General features: G+C 41.1%; 1 protein-coding gene across 6 annotated transcripts in view; it reads left to right on the top strand.

Moving 5' to 3' along the window:
- auts2a (activator of transcription and developmental regulator AUTS2 a) overlaps positions 1-24,062 on the top strand; it is a 507,388-nt gene that overhangs the window by 44,645 nt on the left and 438,681 nt on the right. For all 6 annotated transcript variants that reach the window (XM_074611210.1, XM_074611212.1, XM_074611211.1 and 3 more), the window contains one exon: positions 7,907-8,044. The gene's annotated coding sequence lies outside the window, so the exon portion shown is untranslated. The remainder of the gene's footprint in view (positions 1-7,906; positions 8,045-24,062) is intronic.

The raw sequence follows: 24,062 nt of genomic DNA, 5'->3' as shown, positions 1-24,062 counted from the left end.
TCAGTGTTTATGGGGTGATTTACTGTCAGTTTGCTGTACATGGTGAGCAAACATTTTTAAGGTAAAAAAATGGATCTTTGCACACTGGAGTGAAACATACACTTAAAGGTGATGGTGATAGACTGTTGTTGTAATCCAGTGATTATGCCCAGTTCATCAATTCTGACTGAATACATATTGATTTGGTGACGGTATTAAATTTGATTTTTGTAGAGAAAGTGATGCCTTCTAGAAGTGTCACTATATAAACTCGGAAAAAAAAGTTTGGAAATTTGTGTTTGGTGGATAATTTCTCTGTTGTTACAATGCTAATTGGCATTGTATTTTACATCGTTGGAAAGCCTGTTTATTTACCTTCACAATGAAGTCAAACTTGTAAGGATCATGCATTTGTGGGATGAGCATCACAGCTGATTATGTGGGTAGCGTAGGGTCTCTACACTATCAACTGTCTAATAAAGGCAAAAATACTAACAAAATAAACCCCAAAACAATATTCAAAACAAGCTTTTCGAAGACGTCACATTTTATAGACCAATCAATTAATCAATTAATGGGGAAATTAATCAGCAAATGTATGGTAAATGAAAATAATATAGAATGGAATAATAAGCTTTTCAATGTTTCATCCTCCTCATCTTTGTTTGGTTACTATAATTCCTTACAGTTATTGGTTATCTGATCAAAAATGTAATCAATAACATAGATCAAACAGTAATCTCACTGTATTCTCAGTGGTGGAAGAAGTACTGAGATATTTTACTGAAGTATAAGTATCAGTACCACAATGTAGAAATACTCTGTTACAAGTAAAAGTACTCATTATGCAGAATGTCCCATTTCAGAATAATGTATTGGATTATAATTATTGGATGCATTAATGTGTACACAACTTAATTAAGTTGCAGTTCATAATGATGGGGCTAATTTTAATTATGTTATACTGCTGGGTAGCTTGTGAATTTGCCCCTGGGGAGGAGACAAAAATGAAAGTAGCTCTTTTTGATTTTGATGCCATCACTTCATTGACTTCCTCTTCAGCAAATCTAAACACACAAATCCATTTTGACAAGCTCATAAACACGTTTCCTCCATGTTTTATGTGCACTAAATGCATGCACACTTATTAGAAGCAGAATATATTGTGTTTAAGTGTACACGTTGAGTTTCTGTCACTCTCTCCATGAGCAGTCACTTTCATTCACTTACTTGTAAGTGTCTCTAGAAGAGAAGACACCACTGGGAGTCAGCGTCCTTCATTTACACTCCATCTCTCACTTGCTGAGTGAGTTCAAAGGTCAAACAACTCTTATGCTAACTCAACAAGCGATGCCATCTGCCCGTTCATTAGCGCTGCTGACCTTCCACTAGTCAAGTGGGGTCATCGAGGAGCAGAATAAGCGCAGTGTCCGTTCACAGTGTATAGACCAATAATGGCCGAGTTGTGTGGGCTGGATTCGCTTGTATGTCTCATTGCAGTCATAACATTTAAAGCTTGTGGACATTTAATGTGATAACAGCTTTCAAATGATTCTGATGGCATGCAGTTTGTGTGTAGAAAAATGAGACAATCCCAGTCAAACGTGGTCTAATATGTGATAGTTTAGAGGTCCTTAACGGGAAAAACTTTGGGAACAACTGGCCTAACCCTTACCCTATCCTTAACCACTGACCCAAAAATCAGTTTTAATCACAAATTGGGGACATGGCTTTTGTCCCCAATTGCACAAGCCATCCCCAATTAACTGGTCTTTAGTCTGAAATGTGTCCCCGAAGGTAGCCTAAGTCAAGAACACGCACACACATCCACAGTAGCACACAGGATAGCTGTTGCACTGGAAGAGATGAGGATTTGGCCGACAACAATTTACTGCTGATAAAGAAGAAGGAGGGAGGGGGTGAGGGAGGGAAGGCGGTTTGAGGAGTTGGCCCAGCGTAATGGCCTTCACCCGACCACCTGGCCTGATTTTACAGAGTCATGCGGAGGTGAGAGAGAGAGAGCAAGTGATATTTCCCGGCATGGCCAGACATGAGTGATAGGAGATGAAGATAGCGCTGATAGAGGGTAATGATTGTGATCTCTCTTTCTCTCAGTCTCGCTGAGCCTGTGTCTGGGTTAATGGGAGTCAGGTCATGGGGATCCGGGGGCCTCAGTGTGATGGTCATCTGGTCATCTGGACTGACTCATTGTGGAACGAACGGATGCTGATAGTGTGGTCACCTACATCACTCTCTGAGGCGCAGGTGTCTGGCTAGGTGGATGGTGGAAATGCAGCAAAAACACAGAACAGGAATAAGGGGAGTGGAGGTGATGCAGTTGCATTAAAATTCTAGACAATTCACAGCCATCGTTGAGGTCCAGGGGATCATTGTCTGTGTACAAATGATGTATCTCACCAGAAACAGAGATTAAAAAAACAACACTAAGGTCCCTACGTTACACCTGGTGCAAAGTGGTGCACATTGCTAGTATCAGACTGACACAGTTGTCATTTTAGCGCACAGCACCCACGTTGCGTAAATAGCAAATGTACTTGCGCCCAGCTTTGCGCCCATGGACGTGTTGGTCTTAAAATGAGGTGTGGTCAGGCACGTTGTCGGCTCATTGCTATCATGATGAAGCAGAAAGCAATTGACAAACAAAAGCCTGGTCTAAAGTCAATGACGCAGTATTTTCCTGCTATTTAAAGGGCTCATTATTCAGATAGTAAGATGCGCTTATGCTCTATACGCACATCTTACTATCTGAATAATGTGTCCTTTACACTTGTTACACACACATGCATTGTGTGGTAAAATACAAAATATGAACATTTGGAATGACACAAAAGTCTTAATAATTATCCTAGACCATGCACAACACGACTTACCACATTGCATTCCTTATCGCTCTGTGTAGTTCCAACGCCAACCCACATACACTACACTGCCATGCCAGTGAACTGCGCTGTGTATTCTACTCCGTTAAAAAATGTATCTACCAAATTTCATGACAATCCATCTATTCGTTTTTGAGATATTACAGATTGGACCAAAGTGGTGGATCGACAAACCAACAGTGCCATCCATAGAGCCACGCCACTAGTGTGGCTAAAAATAAACTCTTGGAGCATTGCAATACAGTAGGTAAAAGTGAATATTCTAATAAGGTACTTACACAGACAGACACAGAGAAAGTGTGATGTGATTAAGCATCACTCCTGTGCCCACAGTTATTCAGATTTCCCAAGTAAATGGTTCGTATTATACTATTAGGGGCGCTTACAAAGTGTATACTTACAAATGCTGTATTTTCATCATGGGCTGAAACATTCCCAATCAAAGTCTCGCTTCACCCTGTAAAAGGTGATATTAAGGATTAAGGATGAAGGATGATGGCCATGTAGGAAAAGACTTGTTGAGCCTTGGTACCATGTGACCTTTGAGCCATCTCGAGGAAGCATAGATTGAAGAAATATAGTAAGGAGAATAAATTAACTTACCAGTCATTCACTATATCTGGAGAGTCAGTTCTAATGTACTATTATATAATAGAAGTCACACATCCAACGCAGCACATTTTCATATATTTCTCTGTAATAGTATTGTCAGGAAATAAAATGTCTTCGAAGGCTGAGGGAGCACAGGTGTAAATGCAGTTAGCTCTTGGTTACACTGGTACCCAACCAGAAAATCAGCCCTCATTCTACTTGAACGACACCGAAGCTCAAAGGCCGTAGTACTTCTACACTTGTTCCACGCCAGCATGTTGAGCATTCCCCTCCTGTCTTATGTCATTAAGAAAACAATTACTCTGCTCCCTTTACCTCATCTGGGCCCACCGGCAGCAGTCCCAGCCACCATGTGGCGTCACTGAATACTGTATATCACCAGTCTGCAGGCATGTTATTGTCCGTTCTTGTACTCTCATCTTAGAACAAGGAACTTGACACTGTATGTCTTACAAATGGCTGCAGAGACGGGGCTTTGTAAGTTTCTTGTTTAATTTTAAGATATGGGGATCTTATATACCGAACTGTATTAAGAATGGCACAGAGATGAAACAAAAAACTGAGGCAATTGAGGTGTAAAATCATTGTCACACATCATGCCAGTTTCACGCTGAGGAAAAATATCTAATAAAGTAGAGGAAACTGCCCTCAATGTTCTGCTGAAGCCTTTTCCAGTGGCAGCGTTCCAGCCACTTCATTTCCCTTGTTTAAAGCCACTAAGACCACAGATAGTGTATGCGAGCTATGAACACTCTAGTGTTGTCAAGGCACAGCATTTCACTTCTAATACCATAATGTAAAGTGTCCCTTTAAAGGTCTTACATTCTATATTTCTTATGTGCCTTTGTGAGTTAAATATAATGAAACACTATGCCAGGCAGAAGATGCTTTGTTGTAAATACTAATATCATCTGCTTGGTGATTAATTTTAGCCCGTGATATTATTACAGATGAAAAATGGCACAGGACCAAACATTGGATTCATTTTGTGCTGCCATTCTCATGCTTGGAAAACTGAACTGGACCCCATCCATCAGTTCACAGTGTGTCCTTTCATGGTGGGTGTTTTCAAATGACTCATAACTAAAAGCACAAGATTGACAGTGTTCTTTCATCAAGTGAATTCACATGTTTCCCTGAATGATGTTTTGAGAAAACTTGGATTCAGCCTCTGAAAATTCTCAATTAATCCTGTGAGCCAAGGTTCCAAAAACTGCATTTAGTCTGGAGAGAATCAATTCACCACTGTAGCAGTTACTTTATTAACTCTGCAGATGAGGAAAGAGCGAAGAGTGTGCCCTGCAGTGCAGTTATTTGTATGTTTTCTTGATATTCAAAAGCACCTTTTGAAATTACAAACAGAAGTGCCTGCTAGAACGTGACTCACAAAAATGTGTGGTGCCAAACTGAATAAGAACACCCACAGCCGAGGTGGAGAACTCAGCCTACTGCTAGTGGGATCCCCAGAACTGTGTGAGTGTGCAGGTGTCAAAAAGCATCTTGCTCACATTACTATTCTAGCATGAAGTGTCATTTAAGTCTCCATCTGAGGCAGAGTGAGCCCTGAATTAGCGCTTAGCAAAACTCTAAATGGAGACACGATCAAGTTAACTCTCTGGTGATCAGGAAAGTAATGCCACTGCTCTTGTAATGCAGCCATTTGTTTAACATTGTCTTTAACAGTGTGAATCCTGTATTGTGGCATGCTTGTCCTGGAAGGGTAGGGATGTTAACGGTTAATCGACGATCGATTAGAATTGGATCGAGCACCTGAAATTTAATCGATCCATCAAATAAAGATCTGAAATATAAATAACATGTAGTTATATTCTAGATGTCAGTAGAATGGAGTATTTTCAAAGCATGTTTCAATGACTCGCATTCGCAACCAGAGGGTGCTGGGAGAGGCGGTGGAGGTGGCCATGGCGAACCCAAAGGCTGAGGGGGATGCGCCTGACGAGCAACGCTCAGTCAACAGCATTAGGAGCTGCAGCCTTGCATCAGGCCTCCTCCATGGCTCTAGCCCCGGACCGGCAAAGCTGGCACGCGAGTATGTCTGCATATCTGCAGCATTTCATAGCCTACCATCCGAGCCGGGGTTTTCCAGGGCTGTACAGTTCAGAGCTTCATTCATAATCTTGAATTTCAAATTGTTATTATTAATAATTTATAGAAACATTGCATGCAGTCCACCTTCACGCTCTCTTTCTCTCTCTCTCTGCGACGCGGCGCTCATCCTCTGTAATTGTCTCAATCCTCAGAGTCCATAACTCAAAATTCATTCAAAAAAGATAAATGAAATCCTTTCCCAAATGTTTTAAAAAATATTCTGCTTCAAGCCATATTTGGATGCCTATTAACGGGCTGGTCTAGCAGCAATCTAATCTTTGCAGCGTTACATTTAGTTGCCTTTGAGCGTCTTAAGAAACTAGGTGGAGATTATTTTTATGAGCGCGCTCCGCATGTAATCTGGTATTCAGTTACAATGTGTTTAATATGTCTAGGCCTCTATCATTATATGAGCAATGTCTCCTCAGTGTCATTCTGTTAAGTTTTGGAATCTCAGCCATTCTTCTAACCTTTTTTTTTGTCTGTTGCCACAAAAGCATTCATTTGGCACCAGTGTCATTTGAAAGAGGAACTGCCGCTATTTTGCTTGCTGCTTCCTTGCCAAGCTTCTTTGAGTCTCTATCAGCTGCTCTTCATTGAAGTGAAGTTTCTTTGCCTTGGCAATGCTGCAGGCTTACTCAATAGACTGCCTCCAGGCAGCTCTAATTCCTTTTAACACAAGGGGAGTAGGACAGATACAGTTTCAGCACAGTTAAGTCAATCAGAATCACTGGGGATTTTCATAAAATACATACAATATGTAACTATGGCTCACAATTATTTTTCTTTTTAGTAACATTCAGTGTTTCAACAAATCCTAGTGAATCTAAAAAGTGAGATTTACATAGAAAGATGCACTCCTTATTCTCTCACTGATACATCAACTCAGGTTTCATACTGATCTGTATAACAGAATCATTGACTGACAGCTGTTTTTGCTCATCACCTCTAACTTTCTCATAACCTAAAATTGGTTGTTAAGTAAGGGATAATGGGGCGATGCTGTGGTCTCTCATCGCCCTGAAGGGGATCTTTCTCAACAAAAACGGTCCGCCAGAGTCCGGCATCAGAATTGTGCCCATAGCAATGGTCTGCTATACAGAAATTACAGACCTCAGAACGCCATGATTGACCAATCAGAATTGAGTATTCAACACAGCGGTGTAATAATCTAGTATATGACAGACTTCCAGCAGCTAAATTGAATTATCCCATCATTAGTTTTATATTTACCCTTGTGCTTCTCCAACTGTGTTATGTCAAAATGTCTTCTGTTAAAAGGGGCTACTTTTCTTTTTGTTGTAACCATTTTTGTTGGTATAAAGACTTCACGTAAATGGCAGCACAGGAACTTCAACCTGAGCAGAGTTCTAATCATCTCAAATGTGCTGCTCCACTCACACTACATTCTTATATCCAACACAGCATTTGTAATTGGGAGGTGTGTTTTTCAGTGCCCTGCTCAGTGGGGGGATTTTTGCCTTTGTTGGACAGTTAATAGTATAGAGGCATTGCAGTAGTATATTATGCACCCTGACCGCTCGGCTACCTGGGCACCCCTTACCGAAGTGTAAGCTGCTACAGCTACTACTCATGTAGCATTTCAGAGGCAAACTCGCTTGCCAACAGTGCAATCATGGCAATTTCACTGGGTTCAGTTTATTTTCAAATGTGTTTATTTTAATTGTCCTTCCTATTTGAAACAGCTTTTGGTTGTATGTAGATCTTCATATCCACTCAGACATATGCAACATCCCTTTTTCTTAATCCAAAGAATTTTCAAAGAAGTTGGACGCAGGTCATTCCAATACAAAGCTCCATCAGACTGGAATGAATCATCCTCTTTTTCTGAGATCTATTACCTCTTTCCGTTGCTTCAGGACATCTTTATTTTCTCATCTTAAAACAACCTGTTGATGTTTTTAATTTGCGTGTATTTATAATCCTCAGTTTATTTGTGCTACATATAAACTGAAGAGAAACTGTTGCAGTTGTTCTTTATGCTGATGTAATTGATTTAAATCTGTTCATTGTATCAAATTTTTCTTGTATAACAGCAGAGGGCTGGGGGTCTGGGTGGGAGATGGTGAGCAAGCTGTCTGTATCTGTGTATTTGCAGAGTATATTTGTTAGGTAATGCTGTTTTGTCTGTATGTGTTTTTGTATTTGTGTCTATAGGACCCCCTCGAAAATGAGATGCTACATCTCAAGGGGCTATCCTATCCTTTCAATAAATTCAAAATTACAATCATGTTATTTCAGAAGACTTTGTAGAGGAATAACCGTGTTTGCGTGGCGGTCCGCAGGGTGCTGCTGCTAGCTGTGTTACCACAAACCCCTCTTCAACCCAGAAGCTGAGTTTTCCTGTCCGTGCTGTTGGAGGCTTGGGACTGCAGCCTTTACTCTCGCAGAGATGCCAGGAAATACTGCTTCACTTCACCAAGGTAGGATAACTACTTACACCTTGCTCGTATCTGTGTGTGTTCTGTTTTTTTTCAGTTGTGTTTGTATGCTTGGTGACTGCTCTCTTTATCTTCTTATGCTGCTGCTACCAACCTATGTGCAGTATTAGTATTGATTGTGAATCCAAATTTAGTAGAAGGTAATATTGGGTTCAAATCCCAAATATTGCCAAATAGACACTTTTGCTTTTCCCTTTGACACCAAATCCTCCACCATCGTCTTGTCTGTCAACTCTCTCTCGTCCTGTGTGTGTGAAATTTGACTCCTACCACTCTATGCTGAGACTCCGAACAGAGCAGACATTTTCACTTTCATAGTTATTTCCAGCTAATAATGGCTTTATAGAAAACTCCACATGGCATACACACAGGACAAACATTCACATTCCATATATTTCATGTTCATCCAAACACAAAAGAAAGACTTGGATTTATGTGACAGGTTGCTCACATCATAGTTACTGTACTGTCCTGTTTTATGATTTACACTACTGCCATATCTAAGGTCATAGTCATGTCTTGATGGTCATTTGCTGGTCATTAGTGCTACACAATATCATGATAACCAGTGACTTGTTGTAATCTGCTGCTGAATATCATGTGGATCGTCTGGTTTATCCATCGCAATTTACTAGATAGTACATTTTCTGCAGTGGTTGGAGGTGTTTCATTTGGAAATGACAGCTTGTCCGCATGCACAAATTTTCAATCGGGAGCCTGGAGTATGTTTATGTGGAATGAGGTGGTCAGACACCAAATATCAACTACGTTCATACTCTGTATTCATCACAGAGAAAATTTGTTACAGATTGTTGGCTGACTGAAATAAGGTTTCTTGGATCTCGCAGCAGGAATAGTTATTTAGGTCACTAGGATCTCCCACCCCCTACTTTTTCCATGAAGAGGGACCACATAGGCTGTTGGATGACGTCCATGTCCTTGAGATCGTACCTGAGAGAATATCCAAATTAACAATAAAGGGTCGAAGTTTTAGCAATCGGATGGGGAGATATTTTCACCAGGTCGAGGACATCAGATTCGTTTGTGAGTCAGCTGCACATCATTCACTGTGGGGACATATATGCCCTTCTAATATGATAGTATAGTTTGTGACTGTGGTAAATGGGAAAAACATTCATTTTGAATGACATAACACATATACAGTGACAATGGATTGCAGTTCTCCTTGAGATTCTGGAGATTATTTGACCTCAAACTATTAGATTATTCTGAGCCTTTTTTACTGGGGTAATCAGACCTAATCTGTTATTTTTTTTTTTTTTATTAAATACCATTAACAACTCATAGGAGTGCTATAATCCTTGTATCTTTTCTTGCATAATTAGTGAGCCGGGTTGAGGAAAACATAAATCCAAAATAATGTAGACTCAGCATGAGGAGGAGATATATTAATCACCAAATTAGAAGGATTTAATTAATACACAGTGTTCTGTTTGTTAGCTCAGGCATACATGCACGGTTCCCACAGACCTTGAAATTGATCTAGGTGTGAACAAAAATAAATAAATTTGACCTTTTGAAGTTCTTCATAACCTTTGAAAATCACAACATTGAAAGTAAATTAGTTTTTAATTGGAACTCCACTCTAAAAGTCATCATGCCGCAGATCTATTTGTACTGGAGGTGGATAGCTGTGTCTGAGGGTTAGCAGTTTCTAAATTTAGAGAACCCTTGGGATTAGATAGGCATTTTTAGAATGAATGATTTCACCAGGATTTCTTGACATGGTCATTGGTATCAAATGAGGCCTCACTGATGCCTCATTTTGACTGATTATATGGTGCTGATAACGCCAAGATCGTGGGTAGATTTCCCGTACGGGCCATGGTGATTTTAACGTCACCACCCTCACACAGATTACAACGTTCTGTGGATGAACAGAAAAGTCTGCCTACTGCTACTACTGAAGGCACGCAACACCACTTTCAACCATCAAGGCTGTGCCGGCTCTCCCAGATTCATGACTTCTTCCTACTGAGTAAATACCTCCTTTAGTGTTGATCCTCTTTTTATTAGTGGCAAAATGAAGCATTAGTGTGCCATGCACCATTAGAAGACTAGGAGTTTCCTCTTTGACGAGAACCAAGGACGGTTGGTACGGATCCATCTATTGAGGGCCAAGGGATCAGAGAGCTCCAGCTGGGCTTAGCAGTCCACCAGCTCCCCTGTGACAGGCAGTGTAATAGTGAAGCCAGTTAGCTTTCTTTCCTGGCTGGATCCTCCGGTCCCACTGGGTTTATTCCAATGGGAGAGGATGGGAAGGAGAGAGAGTGTGAGCAAGGGAATGAAGAATAAGTAGTGGAGTTTTTCAGAGTTACTGTAGACCAGACCTCCTCTCATTTCGGGGTCTGGAAAAATGTTTCTGATAGGAAAGCAGGGAATAGAGTTTACTCTCTCTGGGTTGCAGTGTGTGCTCGGTATGCAGGGCAGGCTGTCGTCACATTGAACTCGAGCTTACAGATGGCTGGCCCCGAGCTCACTGCTGGGTCCTGGAGCTCCCTTTAACTGTGCTAGTTAATGAGCGGCCCTGTTGGCCCTGCTAATGTGCTGACCCAAGAACAAAGTTGATGGTAATTGGTTGACTCTGGAGTGCTTGCGCGCGAAATAGGATTTGATTCATAAATTGGCCTTTTGAAATCGACTTAACTGAAGTTTGTTTACAGGATTGCACAAATTAAGCCTAATGTTTTCTTGGTTTTGAAACTAACTATATTTGCAAAATAGGTCCAGATGAAGGGCGGGCATTAAGCAAGTATCATTAGCTGTAATAAAAATATCCCATTCCCACTTAGCTTTTGCTGAGCTCTCAAGAATCCAATTCCCACAGCACAAATGAAATATTGAGTAATGCTTTCAACTCAATTATGGGCAGCGTGCGACTGTATCCCACAAGATTTTGGTAGCGTGATTCCTTGCTGACTTTAGGTCCTGCCATCAGCTTCACTGAAGAGAGCCATCCCACCTTATTCTTGCCTCATTTTGACAGTAATGCCTGTCAGCGCCGGTGTCTACCCGTCTGCCTGTCATACAGGGTCGACTCTGACCACGGAGCTGAGAGGATCTCTCCCTCTGCCAGGCACCGTGGGGAGAGAGAGAGAGCCTCACTCTTATCCTCAGAAGGCTCATCAGATAAGAAGCGGGTAAAGGCACCAGAGAGTCTCTCCCCAGAGGGAAGGGATTTCAGTTTCTTTGTGCACTCTCTCTCCTCTGCTGCCTTTCTTTTCTTCTTCTCTTTCTTGCTCTCTTTTCCCTCTGTGTGTGTCTCTCCAGCTGGCTGAGGGAGAATCCTATCCTCCCAGGGGTCTATGATGGAAGGAAATCTCAGTAGTTCAGAGTATAAACAGTCGCTGTTAACATTTGAGACTGTGGGGGTTTGGAGCTCATTGTACTGTATGCAAAGGAAACAGTTCCTAGCTAAACACTGTGTTCTCAACATCCACTGATCAGGGTTCAGTGATATTAGCGTGATCAAAAATAGTTGTGAAGCAGTTTTGCAGTCCCAACAGTGAGCTACTTTCCATTAGTACTGAACACCAGGGGGATTCGCTGAGCATGTCATGTTTGTTGGTTTGTTTTACAGCAGAAGTGACAGAATCACACTGATGCATCCTCCACAAGCTTTTCTTAGTGTTAGTTCCAGCAGTTGGAGCTTTGGAGTGTTTTCAGGTTTGTTTTTTATGTTTCTCTATCTTATGCAATAGCTCAAGAGATTTACATCAGATCCCATCTACTGGTAAATGTATCATCCAAATTTGTCTGGTGATTTTTTAAAATATTTTTTTTGGAAAAGGATAGCTGTCAATAGGGAGATTGTAGTTGACAGCTTGGAAAGACCGCAAACAAGGAGAAATTGTTCCCATTGGGACGTCACAGGGAGGAAGAATAGCCCTGGAGTCTGCAACAGCAGTGGTGAAAGATGACTCACAGTGAAAACGTGTTAAATCAGACAACAGCATCGTCATAATAAATAATGGGATGAGCACAGAGCAGGAAACTAGCAGATGCTCCAGGTCCTCTCCTGGGGATCAGAGAAAGTATCACCTGTAAGGGGGCTAAAAATACATGAGATAAAGAGATGCTTGACAGTCCAGGGAACCTGCAGGGGGCCTTGCATTGATTGCCTCTTGATTTAAGTCATGTCAGGTCTATTGTGTTTATAGAGTACATTTAACAAAAGTGCTTTACAGGGAACAGATGTAAGACTAGACTGAAAAAGGTTAACAAAAATGAAAGCGGTTTAGAGAACGACCGTCTAGAGCTAAAGTTGCAGGCAGTGTTGAATATGTTGGCATTGATACTGTGACAGTGTCTGATTCAGTGTTAGGGCTCTGTACTTTCGAATAAATGGAGTGACAAAGTGATAAAGAGTCCTGCTTCCAGCGAGGGGAAGTACCGGAGGACTTGTGAAACTGAAATTATATCAACAACAAGTTAAAGCAGGTATTTTCCACCTTTTACTGGTGTCAACTGAGGATAAACATAATAAAAGGTATTGTGGAAGGAATGAATTTAGGATAGCCCAACATGACGAAGAGCAGGAAGGATTTAGATTCTACAACAGAAACACTGCCTGTCTGCTACATGTCTCCTGGAAGGTAGAAGAAAAGATTTCACTCAGTGGTAGCAGACAGGACAACAAACAACTCAAAAGAAGAGGATACTGTAGCTGTCATGTCTTTGCTAAAGGCAGGTAGGCTATACTGGATGTCTGCAGCTGCCTAGAATACAAAAGTATGGTTTCAAACCAAATCCACTTTGTCACATGTCGGAAAGATATTTTTTATTTTGAGACCATCGAATGTGTTTTGGACATTGCAAATTAATTCTGTCGAGCTTTTTGGCAATAACTGAACTGTGTGAATGATAGGGATATGACATGTAGTGGCAAACTAAAAGAGAAGATGATGTCAGGAGGCAACAATCAATGAACATCAATGATTGTACAGACATTTTAGAAATAACATAGTGCAGTACTGTCAGTAAAGGAAAATACAACTCACTGTAATGGACCCTTTTCACAGCAGACATGTTGACTTATCATATCAGGAAAAGATAAGAAGAAATTGATAACATCAACGATGGCTCCGTTCCATTAAAGGCAGGGTGGACAATCTTGGAAAAACTAGCAAGAGTACACTAGTGAGTCAGTTCCAGTGAGTCGGCATTCACAATACCAGAGCTTCCCCCAAATGGAATGCAACTATCATTGTTATTGAATACACCTGGGCTTTTCTTACTATGACATGTCAAAATTTCTGCCGTGAAAACGGTCTATTTCAGGTCACGAGAGTCTCGACAGCAGTTGTGTCACCCCAGTCCACGTAGACACAACATGTACGTAAAGTTTCATCTTGTGCTGTAGGCCCAAGCTGGAGAGAGTCTAAACAGATGAGTGGCCAACTAAAACAGGCTGGGAGACGTGGTGCCAGAGCAACCTGGGAGTCTCTCCTCCATCTGCTCAGATCAGTCTCATTAAGTCGAACAAGTGGCCCACTGCTCCTCCACTCAGTGCGCGCTCTCTATCTCTCATAGCCTACTGCTGTCCTGGGGCAATGATTACATGAAGCCTAACCTTGTAGAAAATGACATTAGAGAATGCAAAACTATGGTAATGACTCGGCCGTACGGTCCACTGGCTGTCAGTTAACCCTGGCCCTTATGAAAGAAAATGACGATGTGTGCATTTAATGACAGTGACTTAATGATTTTCATAACTTTTCCTTCTTCATCTGTTGATTATGCATGAATTGTCAGACTTTATGCATGTGTATCTTTGCCCGATCAAAAGTAAATGGAATACAAGGGGTTCCAAAAATACAGGGTGACCTATTATGTATTTTATTGAACAAATTTGTTTTGCCAAATACTTTATGAAAACATATGGTAATTGCTGGCTGGATTACGATCAGTGATACATACAAATGTCATTTTGTAGTAGACAAGGTTGGATGTGAAAGATGGAGCTCTTCACAAAGCATGAAGGCAGGACAACTGAGTGTACGAACAGATGTTTGATTAAAGTCTAAATCAGGCATCCGATCAGGCTCTCTTTGTATGATGAAGAGAGTGTTTGAAGAGGTCAGCCGCTGGCAGTGATGTGGTGACGTGACTCCTCCGGGAATCCTTAGTGAACTCTGAATAACAGCAGAAGGGGAGGTGTGATTGCACCATGAGTTGTTTTTTTTTACATTAAGATTTTGTGCAAGCCCTCCTTCTCAAGGACACTCCAGCAGGGTGGATGCCCGCTGTTACAGAGGAGGGAACCCTCCCGCTTAACATGTCTCCAACCGGCTGCACTTTTTGGAGAGCTGGCTGTTTGGAGATCATTGAAAGTGAATGCAGTGTGTTGCAGGAATGGCAATAAGACAGGCTGCCTTTCTTCACAGCAGAGGACGGAGTCAGAGGCACTATTCTGAGCTCAGGCGTTTTCTTTATGCAGCATCTCAGCGGGGGGTGAGAGAGTGATGGATAGACTGTTTTAGAATACTCAAACATAAAGAACAGTCAAAGGTTGGTCATTTATTGATCTCCTCCTCCTCAAGTTTCAAAACTAGTCAGTTGATATAAAACTGTGAGGAAATGTTATTGTTTTTAATAGACATAGTGCAGAGCTGGTTTATTATTTCTTTCCATGCCACACTTAATATGTTGGAGAGTCACTTTTGGGGTTATGGTTTCATAGTGAAACCCAGTGAGTCACATGTAGATATCACTACGATACTCACTACATGTTTTTGTATTCATATGAAGGTGTGATTTTTACCTTTACTTACCTTTTTAATATAATAAGTGAAATCTTAATTCCAGCTTTTAGTTGGAGCTTGATGAGTGCTTAATGTGGCTCAGATACATGCACGTAGCGAGGCAGCCTATATAACTAATGAAGCAGCTGGAAAGGTGTGTTTGGTTGAAATGCCGGTAGACACCTGACTTCTCCCCCTTCACCCCCCATCTCTCCATCACCCAGTTCTCTAGCTGCCTAGGAAACACCACTAGCAAGCTTCAAGCTTTTGAAGACTTCACACAAAAGGCTTTTACTGCGTTGTATGCAGTCTGAACCTTCACAGCTCTTAAATGTGAGCACTGCTCTAGATGTGCATCATGCCTGAAGGTCAAAGATTGCACTTGGACTTGAAAGAGAGTCCTAAAGTGTAGAGATGAATGAATGCAGAGTTTGTGTTGTCCACTCCGCCGAGTCATGTATGGAAAAATGCTACAAGACACGGGAACTTGGCCTGTGTCATGAGGAGTTGCAGCATTTATTCACCGACGGCCTAAACTGTACACACGCCGCACTGCTACACTCACAACTAGTTACAGCTGACTGCATACTCGCCGTCACTCCGTCGCGCACATACGCTCCCTCGCTCTCCTTTTCTGTCTCTCTCTCTCTTGACCGCAAACACAGACACTCGCTAACATTAAGCACACAGCCTACGCACTGAGTTATGCCTTAAAGGAATTTGCTACTTGTATAACACATTTTAATTTAAAAAACATCTTAAAACCACTTAATTCCCAGATGATTAGGCCTAACGGGCCAAGTAGGTGACAAGTGGCGCAGCTGCATCGGCACCGCTCTGTGACCCGAATGGTCAGAGACGCGTTCCAAGACCCCCCCCAGTCCGTCAAAATGATGGACGACCTTCAGATTTTTCTGTCATTTAAAAAAACAATCGGTCAATGACGGAAAATATTCTGTTAACGCAACCTTTGCCTTCAAGTCAGCTGCGAAACAGCGTTGCAATCAATTTTTTTTTTAGAATATAATATATAAGAAATATTATTTAGGCTGCAGCTTTGGACGTTTTTGAATTGTTCAACTTCTGCAGAGGTTTACATTCTAAATAAGTCTTATTTACTGTATGTGGTGTGGAAGAGCCACTGTTGTTGTTGTTGGGCATTTGATCTTGGCAATAGATTGATTATTAATTACCTTAATTAAGAAGACATGGATCTTTGCACTTGTTCCCTGAATGAACAGGCTGACAGTACAGTAGTTCAGTGTGACTGTGTTGCTGTGTTTTTATGCCCAATCCGTATTATGGGAACACCACCTGCACATTCTAGGGCACCTTCTGTCCCCTGCCTCGCACTTTCTTGTGTCGTGTCTGCGGTAGAGCAATTTTCTAATCAAGGTTTAATTAGAGAGGGGAAGCTCAGCGTCTCCCCTCTTAATGATCGACAAAGCAGCTAAATTGTCAAGCCTGTGGAGTCTCTAATGGGAAAAGTTGAGGGGCCCTGGGTGGCAATGCAGCCAATGAACTGACGGCATTGAAAGAAAGATCATGAATCTTCACTCTGAAGCAATTACAAAAGCTGCTGAAAGGACATTCTCTAACCATTCGTTATTTCATTTGGCTTTGTGGTAGACTGTTTTCATAGGCACTCAAGCCTTCTTGAAACGTGAAGTGGAAAATTCAGAAAAGATAGGTTATAGATGGAAGGAAAGGGCTCGACGATCATTTACTTTTTGCTCGAGGAGCCACATGAAACAATGTGACAGATGTGGCTGCAGTGGGGCTAATATCGGCTGAATGCCATTGCACTTTGGGTAATGCAAAGTAGCTTGACATTTAAGGAGCAGAGGCTGCGTGTAATTGGAGCTGTGGCCTCGGTGGGTACTCTCCTCCCACTCCGGCTCAAGACAAAGCCGACAACTGTGAAAAATATTGAGCCCACTAAATGAACAACTGAGAGCCAAGTCAGGACAAATTGGTCACATCCCACAACCTGTTTTTTAATGAAAGGAAAGACAAGAGACTGCTCAACAGTGGAGAACAACATTATCAGTTGTATTTTAAGTAAGGTACACAATTTAAACATCTCCTTTGTGGTGATGGGGAATCTGTGAAGTTCTTGGAGGTATAAAGAATTATAGCCGGGGCAGACATGGAGCAACAACTCTTTCCTGATGGTTAGCCCTGCTGAAGACCTCTGTCTTAAAACTTGACCTAGCTCTGTCCTGTTTAATTTGTCACTCCCAAAAGTCAGAAAAAATGCAATTCCAATGGCATCATAAAAAGGCAATAAACTGACATTAAACGGCATATTCATATGTGATCCTGCTCGTAAAATTATGTAGAATAATTGCTCCTCTCTCTCAGATGAAAGGGCAAGGAGTAAGAGAGGATTTACTGCCTTAATGACCAAAGTGGCATAACACTGACTGTCTGCAGGCTACCGCTGCCAATATGTCATCTCTGAGAAGATGTACCGTAGCCGAGTGTGCAAATCAAGGACAAGATGTTGTACTTCCAAAAGCAAGCTGTTTTGTCCCGTGGGAAACTAAAAGTCAATGTTCACTTATTTTAATTTACGTCCATAAACATAGTCATTTTAAGCCAAACTATGTTTTCTTTTAGTAGGGCTGTTAACGCGATAACTTGTTAATGCAAATTCGTTTTAACGTCACTATGAATGAAAATGGGTTCTATGGGTACCCATGAGTCTCCCCTTTACAGACATGCCCACTTTATGATAATCAAATGCAGTTTTGGGCAAGTCATAGTCAAGTCAGCACACTGACACACTGACAACTGTTGTTGCCTGTTGGGCTTGAGTTTGCCATGTTATGATTGGAGCATATTGTTTATGCTAAATGCAGTACCTGTGAGGGTTTCTGGACAATATTTGTCATTGTTTTGTGTTGTTAATTCATTTCCAATAATAAATATATACATACGTTTGCATAAAGCAAGCATATTTGACCACTCCCATGTTGATAAGAGTATTAAATACTTAACAAATCTCCCTTTAAGGTACATTTTGAACAGATAAAAAATCTGTGATTAATTGCGATTAACTATGAACAATCATGCAATTAATGGCGATTGAATATTTTAATTGATTGACAGCCCTATTTTTTACTAAACCTAACCAAGTAGTTTGGCTGCCTAAAATGTTAACCACGTCTTTAAAACTGTTTAAAACTGTGACCATAATCCGGGAGAAAATACGTTTACCTCGTTGTATGGGAACGTTATTTTGTAGGAGATAGAGATGGCAAAAAGGGTCTTGACAGAAAGTCTGCAAAATATGTTCAATACACTTAATTGAGACTGTCTATATTGTATGTTCCTGTTTTCTGCAGTGTTGTTTTCATTGCTCAATGTCTAAATTATTTATACGGTAGAAGGCCTCCACCATTTTTCTCTGCAAAGTGTGAAATCCATGGCCTGCATGGCTCTTCATCAGAAAGCTTCAGTTCCCACGAATGCACAGGAACAGCTCTGCTCACTCATGCTGTATAAAACCGCTGTGTAAAATACACAGTCATTTCCTCCGACTGTCTGGGTGGAGGGTTGTTTGAGTCCATGACCCTGTAATTCCCCCTCTCGCTCTTGGAGCGGCCCACCCAATTACACTTTTACAGACGGCTCCAGACTCCCGTTGCTTGGCGCGATTCTTCTCAATTTCCCCCGTCTGTCAATATGAATTGAGATCTTGCGAAGATGGCCCCATTGTGGCAGTCAAAATGATATATTATATTCAACGACTGTCATATCGAATTACCTGCAAGGAAACAGCTCATATAGCATGCCAATGAAACGTTGACTCTGCCCAAAGGCTGTCACGGCAATGAGTCTAAAGGGAAGAACTCTGAGGACCATAAGGAGGTGTTCTTTGTATAGACTGTAGTGATCACTGTGCTGTGTAGCCCTCACATTGCTACACCTCCTCACTATCAAATCAAATTGCTGCTGGCTAATAAATTAAAACAACAGGGGGTGTAGCCCCCCCGTACCTCTCCATGCCCAAATCAATAGTGTCCCCTCTTGGCTGACAGCTTAATCGCCTGTACTGCCTGACCCAACAAAATAAAAGCCCATTGTGCTGGCCCAGCACTTTTTCTCGCCTCTCTCCCACTCTGACCTTGCTAAAGCCAATAAACTCCACTCCTCCTCCTCCTCACTCTCCCCCAGTGGTGTCTCATTCAGAGGACGGAGACCAGATAACACATGTAATAAGTGCGTCCATCCTCTCCATCGATACAAGTGCCGATCCAAAGTAGGTATTAATAAAGAATGGGCGCTTGACCGAGGCAGGGCAATGATTTTACTTGATACAGATATCGATAAGACATTCAATAGAGGCTGTTGTCAGTAAGAATCAGGCCCAGTATTGGTCCATTGTCTGCCTAAGATGCTCTGGCATGCTTTGGCTGATAGCAAGACAGAAGTGACCCCAGCGCAAAATCGATGCAGTCACTGCATTCTGAGAGCAAAGCTGTTTTTTCACTTGACTGCCTTTTTGGAAAACACAATCCAATCTGGCTTTATTGGTTTCACAGTAAGTGTTAAGGTGATTGCCGCTGATCTGGGCTGTTAGTTAATGGAGCACAAAACTTTAGACTTCAAGCTGAGATCTATAACTTTCACCATGTTCACACTACAGTAAAGATGACATATAGTACATTTATACTGCATTTGCGCCGTTGTTAAGTAGTCAAGTAAATTAACTTGTCGCAATCTTGCAACTGTAAGCACCCCGTTCTAGATCACAAACGTCCCATCAGCACCACCCACTGTATAAGAAGCATTTAACTTTAACGACACTCAAGATGAAAACATCAGATCTGTGTGAATTATGAAGAATCTGTTACCTCAAATGAATAAATGAAGCAAACAAACCTGCCAGTGTGGCGGATAACCTTCTGAGATTTACTCACAAAACGGAAAATCTATCCGCATTTGGATGCTACATTTGGATGCAAACTTAACTTATGTTGTTTCTGAGATCCCATTTTCCTTAGCATAAAGTTTCATAACAAAAGCATCTTAGTATATCATATGTCATGAATTCACTGTAAGAATTCTTATTCTTAATTGGAGAAGATGAATATAATGGGACCGTCTACAAAAGATTCAGTGTCATTGTGAGTTCCCTTCTCTGGCCTCACAGAGACACATTAATGGCGTGGAATGTATATGTGTACTAAAGAAGACAAAAAAGGTACAAAAGGTGTCTTTCCAGCTTTGGCAAGAATAGGCTGCATTATTTGGCCACATTTGGAGGAGCTTTTGCATTAAGCCAGCCTTTCGACCCATTGTGATGTATTCAATATTAAAATGTGCACGTATAAGGAGGCGTCCCTGAGACCCATTGTGATGCATTCAATACTGAAATGCACACGTGTAAGGAGGCGTCCCTGAGACTCTGTTTCTATTTTGCTGTTTGTTTAGATGTCCCATGAGGGATTTTGAAGTGTGATGGATTAACATTGCGTGTGAATGCAGTTGGCACAGTCCACAGATAAAAGTGCAGTCTGATAAAATATGTTTACTCTCCCCTGTCTTGTCTGCCCGCCTCACATTCTTTTGGCTCGTTCTGCTCCAATTAATACCCCGCTAATTCTATAAATATAACAACAGCTTTAATTAGGCCTGCCTGTAATCTCAGCACCGTGAAACAGATTGCCACAGGTAAAGAAACACTGCATAGAAATGATACTACATCCTGCTGGGGGGAGGGGAGTTGAAAGGAGGAAATGAAATGGAGCGATGAAATTGAAATGTGATCCCAACGGAAATTAGCATGCTGAAATGGGCCTGAAAATATTTACGATCCCATCACAGCTGTTTTTTTGCTTTTGTTTGTTCATCTTTTTTAGTTTTTTAATTACTGCCGCTGCCTTCAATACCTCATTCAGAAGAACATCACACATAGACTTTGGTGCACTTTCATTCACTCAAATGAGAAAATACACAGCAAGATGCAGAGTATCTTATTAGTGGGTGTGTGACAAGAGATATATTGAGCGGGGGGGCTGTTTTGGGAGACTGTGCTGCCAGGAGAAAACCTAAATTTGATTGCATTAACAGCCATTAAATGCTTATTGCCAATGCTTTTGCAAGTGGCCTAGAATTAATAAATAACTTGGTGAACATTGTTTGTTTGGAATGTCACGATTCTCCATTGTTAGACTATGGAGTCTTGATTCGTAGAGATCAACAGATCATTGGTTTTATCCACTAACAATCCTAATTTACATTTTCAAGTTCTTTTTTTTAAAAAGATTGGCTCCTATTATCAAGTGTGATATAACCACCCAACCCGGTATCACGCCAAAGCGTGTAATAGACACGCTTGTTGTGTCGCTGTCATGGTTTGCCTCGCCAAGGTGTGAAATTTACACACGTGTGTGAAGGTGCGTATATAAACGACTCTCTCCACAAACATATTTTTCAGTGCACACAAAAATAGTTATCATTGTATATAAATGTAAAAGAAATCCACATAAAGAAAATGAGGTTCACAAATACATTTCTGATGCACACACAAATATTTCATGTTTCAAATAAATGAAATAGAAATCCACAAATGTATGTATTTAAAAGTATTTGCAATTTTCATCAAAACATTTTTGGATGTTACATTTATATACAAACTTGCATTTACAAACTGCTTATTATGTGTGAACTTCACTGCATTTGTATGTGTTTTTTTTTTAGACCCAACAACAACCTTATTATTTGCAGGCACAGGAGCTCCTCCTCATCTTCCAAATATTCCATTTTTTTCAAGCCGTGTTTTGGGCCAAACTAATATGGAACTATTGAATCACGCTTATTAAATAAATTGAAGACCGCCTGACAAAAACTATTTGAAAACCACGAGTCCAAATCAAATTACATGCTACGAGAGCCACCGCAGTAATAGATATGCCTGGCGTTCACAATAGGTGCCCGCACCATCCCGCACAGAACGCATAGGTGCACAGCCACAGATTGTTCATATAAAACATGAACTTGTGAAGTATGATGCATTGCTAGAGATGAAATTAATATCATGTAACCAAATTACACTTGGCATCACCTGAACCAGCTCCACCATTAAAGTGTTGCTTACATGTTTACCTGTCAATAGTCAATACTGCCTATAGTCCATCCATCCATTATCTGTAGCTTTTTATCCTATTCAGGGTCGCAGGGGGGGCTGGAGCCGATCCCAGCTGACATTGGGCGAAGGCGGGGTGGACACCATGGATAGGTCGCCAGACTATCACAGGGCTGACACATAGAGACAGACAACCATTCACACCTACGGGACATTTAGAGTCAACAATTAACCTAACCTGCATGTCTTTGGACTGTGGTAGGAAACCCAGAGAAAACCCACGCTAACACGGGGAGAACATGCAAACTCCACACAGAAGGGCTCCAAGCCAGGTTTGAACCTGTGCTGTGAGGTGACAGTGCTAACCACTGCACCACCGTGAAGCCCACTGCCTGTAGTCTATTAAAAAGTGATTTCTACGGAAGAAATAGTTTGAGAACAGAATATCATGGCAGTTGTCTTGTTGGCCACTTAAACATTCATTTTCACAACAGAATGTGTTGTTCGAGCCAAGAGTTTTGAGACTTTGGTTCCAGCTTTTGAATGGTTGTAAATTCAGAAAACTCTAAGATAAAAGAGCATGTTGGTGCTGAGACAGAGTAGGTGTCGTCCCTTGAAATAACTATGGTTAGTCTAGCAGATGGCTTTAAATGTACTGTCGTGCTTGAAAAAAAGCATTGCTTATCAGCATGCTGTCTTAGCAATAAACTCCACAGTACAGCAAATTATAGTTAATTTTCTCCTAATACAATCTATTTAAATACAAAAAGTGATGTATTCCAAAGTAATTTGCAATGTAAACACTTTACGGTTCTCAAGTAATTAGACATATGTGATTGTTTTAAATAAAATAGAAATTACAAAAATGTATTATGTTTGTAGATAACCCTCCAGCAGAATCTTCATTCACAGTAAAGCGGAATATGTGGTCAATGAAATGGAACGTGCTGGATAAAGTAAACAAGGTGAGCGGTTAGCCCGGGAGCAACTGTGGTCGAAGAGTTTTCTACCATTTTTGTTACATTGTGAAACATTAATTTCCTCCGAGACTCTGGCTTCTTGCCCTTTATAGTCAACTTAATTGACTCCTGTTTCATAACAATTCCTGTCAGACACACACATCGGATGTCTTGTAGTCTCTCACAGATTCTCCCATGTGTTGCCGCACAGAGATCTTACCATAAACTGCACATTGCATATTCATTGGTTGGAATTTGCCTTCACCTCTGGGATATCTTCTGAGTAAAATGCACCGTCTCCCTCTCTCCTTCTAGCTGGGATGCTCAGTCTTGCATTGGCTGAAAACACAAGGAGGATTTTCATGTGCATAACGCAGTGCCCCCTGCTCCCTGCATGTTAATTTGTCAAGGTCACAGATAGTCTGTAGCGTGGGTTGTTTTGATCGCACACTCCTCCAACAGGAGTGACCACCCTTATTAGGGGGAAGCTCAGCTCTGGTGATCATGTGGTGATTAATATTCATAAGCAGGGAGGCAAAGAAGAGTCTCTGACTGCCTACCAGCTATTTTACCTGATCCTACATGGGTTTTATGTAAATGTTTCTGCAGCTCTGTATACATTATTGAGATCAACTGGAAAAGTTGGAGGACATATGCTCACCCACAGATGTTAAGGCTTTAATGGGGATGGTGCTTTAGGTCTTCGCTGTCACATCAGTTTTGCCTGCATGTAACAAGCTCTTCATATCTTTTAGTCTCCTGCTCAATAATCTTTAAGATTTCACTTAAGGAGAAGATTTTTCGTGAGAGGCAATTAAGTATTCATTCCCCAATGACTCTTTGGTTTCTCTGACTCACTGCCTCTCTGTCAGAGCATGTACTGAATGGACAACCAAGATGCCAAAATAGTGTCTCATTCCAAAATGGTAGGGCTGTCAATCGATTATAGTATTTAATCGCAAATTAATCGCATGTTTTATCTGTTCAAAATGTACCTTAAAGGGAGATTTGTCAAGTATTTAATACTCTTATCAACAAATCAATTAATAACACAAAACAATGACACATTTGGTTCAGAAACCCTCACAGGTACTGCATTTAGCATAAAAAATATGCTCATATCATGGCAAACATGACAAACTCAACAGGCAACAACATCTGTCAGTGTGCTGACTTGACTA

Source organism: Sebastes fasciatus, chromosome 16 (assembly GCF_043250625.1).
Source record: "Sebastes fasciatus isolate fSebFas1 chromosome 16, fSebFas1.pri, whole genome shotgun sequence".
Classification (NCBI taxonomy): Eukaryota; Metazoa; Chordata; class Actinopteri; order Perciformes; family Sebastidae; genus Sebastes; species Sebastes fasciatus.
Note: the sequence above shows the minus strand (reverse complement) of the source record. Positions and strands in the feature narration are given on the sequence as shown.